The sequence below is a fragment of the Humulus lupulus genome, chromosome 1, assembly GCF_963169125.1.
Source record: "Humulus lupulus chromosome 1, drHumLupu1.1, whole genome shotgun sequence".
Lineage (NCBI taxonomy): Eukaryota > Viridiplantae > Streptophyta > Magnoliopsida > Rosales > Cannabaceae > Humulus > Humulus lupulus.
In genome coordinates, this window is record NC_084793.1 from 228969846 (window position 1) to 228972771 (window position 2926).

Below are 2926 nucleotides of genomic sequence, written 5' to 3' on the forward strand. Positions count from 1 at the left end.
ATTATGCTGAAAAAAGTGCAAATACGTGTTTGATATATCTTTTTGTTAGGGGCCAATATATTGCCTACAGAAGATACGGAAAACACGTCGACTTTGCACGAACGATCGAATAAGCCTCAGGAATACACGGGGAGGCGATATATCAGCTCCATGTATGTATTTTTGAAAGTTTGATTTTTGAATTTTAAAAATAGCCTTAACCACCTAGACCTGCCTTTGAACGATTTTGACCGAGTTCTGGGCGTCTGTTGAACGAAAATTCAAATCTTTTTCATTTTATAATCATTTATTTATTCAAATTAAAGGGGTTAGTTTCACTCCTTGAACTCTATAAAAAGGACCTAGTGCTCAGCCATTTTCTTCATTCTTCAAGTATGTGATCAGAGCCTCCAAGGTGCTAATGTTACTATAGAGAGATACACTTGGGTTTTGGGTTAAAGCTTTATCATTCTAAGATTTTATAAACACTTGGGAAGTGATAAATGGTGTGATTTCAGTATTGAGGTTTAGACCAATCCATAAGTTCATTCAAGGTATTTCTATTCCTAAGTTCAGTTTTATATGGTTCTTTAGTTTTCTTTATTCAGATCCTAACTCTTGTTTATGATTCCTGATTAGGTATTTAAGTTCTTGAAACTTAAGGTTACTTCTTGGTAAGTTTCTTCTTGGATGGTTTAGTATTCTTTTTCCATCTTTTTTTTTTTTTAGATTCTCACAATTTTACTGTTGGTTTATAGGAGTGTTCTAATCTCATTCTTGTTCCCAAAATATCCCAGCTTTTGGTAAGGAAATTAGGATAGATTTTATGTGCTTATATGTTATGATATGTATATGTATAGTATGTTTTATAGTCCTTTGGCATATGACTTGTTTAGTTAGCAAGCCCTAATAATTTATAGGCATATGACTTGCTTAGATAGCAAGCCCCACAAATTTATGGGCATGTGACTTGCTTAGCTAACAAAGCCCAAGAAGTATGATGGCCATTGTAATCCTATATGATATATGTTTTTATAGTCATATGTTTTATAGTATATGTTTATGATATAGTTTTATGCTTATGAATTATGATGTATGTGTTAGTAGATTTTCCTTGCTGGGCATTAGGCTCACTCCTTTATTTTTAGTGTGATGCAGGAAAATAGATATGGAAGGTGGAAGGATTCTTGGCAGCTTGGCTTGTGTGTTAAGGATGAATGGACTAAGTGGATTGCGTGTCGATCGATGATGACGTTATTTAGTCTTTTGAATTATGTTTCTTTTGTAATTTCACACTTCGTTTTTAAACACTTGAATTAAAGAATTATGTTATATGATTTATTAAACAATGGGTACCCATACCGTATTTTATATTTTATTTTGTAATATGCACAATATTTATTTTGGGGTTTAATAAAGTTATGTTATTTCTTATGCACGTTTCCCAAAATAGTAGTTATGTCTAGTAGTTTTTAATGGTCCAAGGTCTTAGAAATTGTTGGGTCATTATAGATGGTATTAGAGAAACAGTCCATTTGCATGAAGTTCTCCTTGATACACATGCTCAAGCTCCGAATCTAAACGCCAATGTAAGTATTTATGTTATAGTTATTATGTTTATATATAGCTAACGTTTTATCCTTAGGTTTTCAGTTAAGAATGGATGGAGCCTTGACCTATGAGGATATTCGAGCCATTAAGGCCTTGAAAAGAATTAGAGAGCCAAGAAATGCAATAGGAGTCCTAGAAAGAATCACTCAAAAATTACTCTTATTCCACGGGGAGATAGTTCACCTCCAAACAACTAAGCAAATCATGATGAGAGCAACAGAGCAATATGTTTTAGTGATTAGACTTTTTAAATATTATCCTACTATAATTGTAGCTTTAGAAGAAATATGGGAGACTATAGATGATGAAGATGAAATACCGGTAGCTATGAGATATTATTTTCTCATACTTAGGTTCACCTCTAAGATGGAATTCCAATTCACTAATGAGCAAAAACATAGAATCTTTACGAATCTTCCTAGAGGAAATTTTGAGGCTCAAGATAATGATGATTATGAGGTGATAGATGATGATATGTTAGATGAAGGGTCAGATATAGAAGATCCTGATTTTTAGATTAGTTTATTTCTTTATTTATTTATTTATTTATTATTTTTGCAATTATGATTGTACATAGTGAAAACCTTTTTCCAAATGAATATCATTGTTATTTTTGAATGACATGTATGAGTTTGATTTTTTTTTCAATCATAATAAATTTAAATAAATAAATAATGACTGAGTTCGATGAGGGTGGATACAAATAATGAACTGGGTTCTATATTGAGTGTTAGGGGGCCATAGTAGTGAGAACGATTTTACTGATCCCAGCCCTCCCTCAATATGGTTAACTTTGGAACAGCGACGAGTTTCGAGCCTGAGAATTAAGTCATATAGGATGATTAGAAACAGACTTAGAAAATAATAAAGATGGCTTTTTTTTTCTAAGTAGAGAAACACACCCTAATGATAAAGAAGGCTTATCTAATTTTTCATAAGAAATCATAATTAATAGGTCCGAGTTATGTTTGCTTAGATTAAGCTTTTGCATTAGAGCCTATTAGGGTAAGTTCTAACATGTTTTTCTCGACTGTTAGAACTTTGCTGAAGATGTCGCTCAGATGGTCTGCACACACCAATGCCAATGCCTCCAGCGTCGCTCCTGAGACTAATGAAGCCCCTCCAGTTCGCAGAAGGGGAGTGTGTGCTACCACTACTGCTGCTAACCGAAATGCACCGCTGCTGCTGCCGGTTGATAAAACTGCAGAAATTGTCAGACTTCGACAATAAGTGGAGGAATTGCTACAGCAACAGCGACAACAGGCCCAGCCGCAGCCACAAACTCAAACTCAGCCTCAACCGCAGCCTCAGCAAATGGCACCCCAACAAGTAGGTC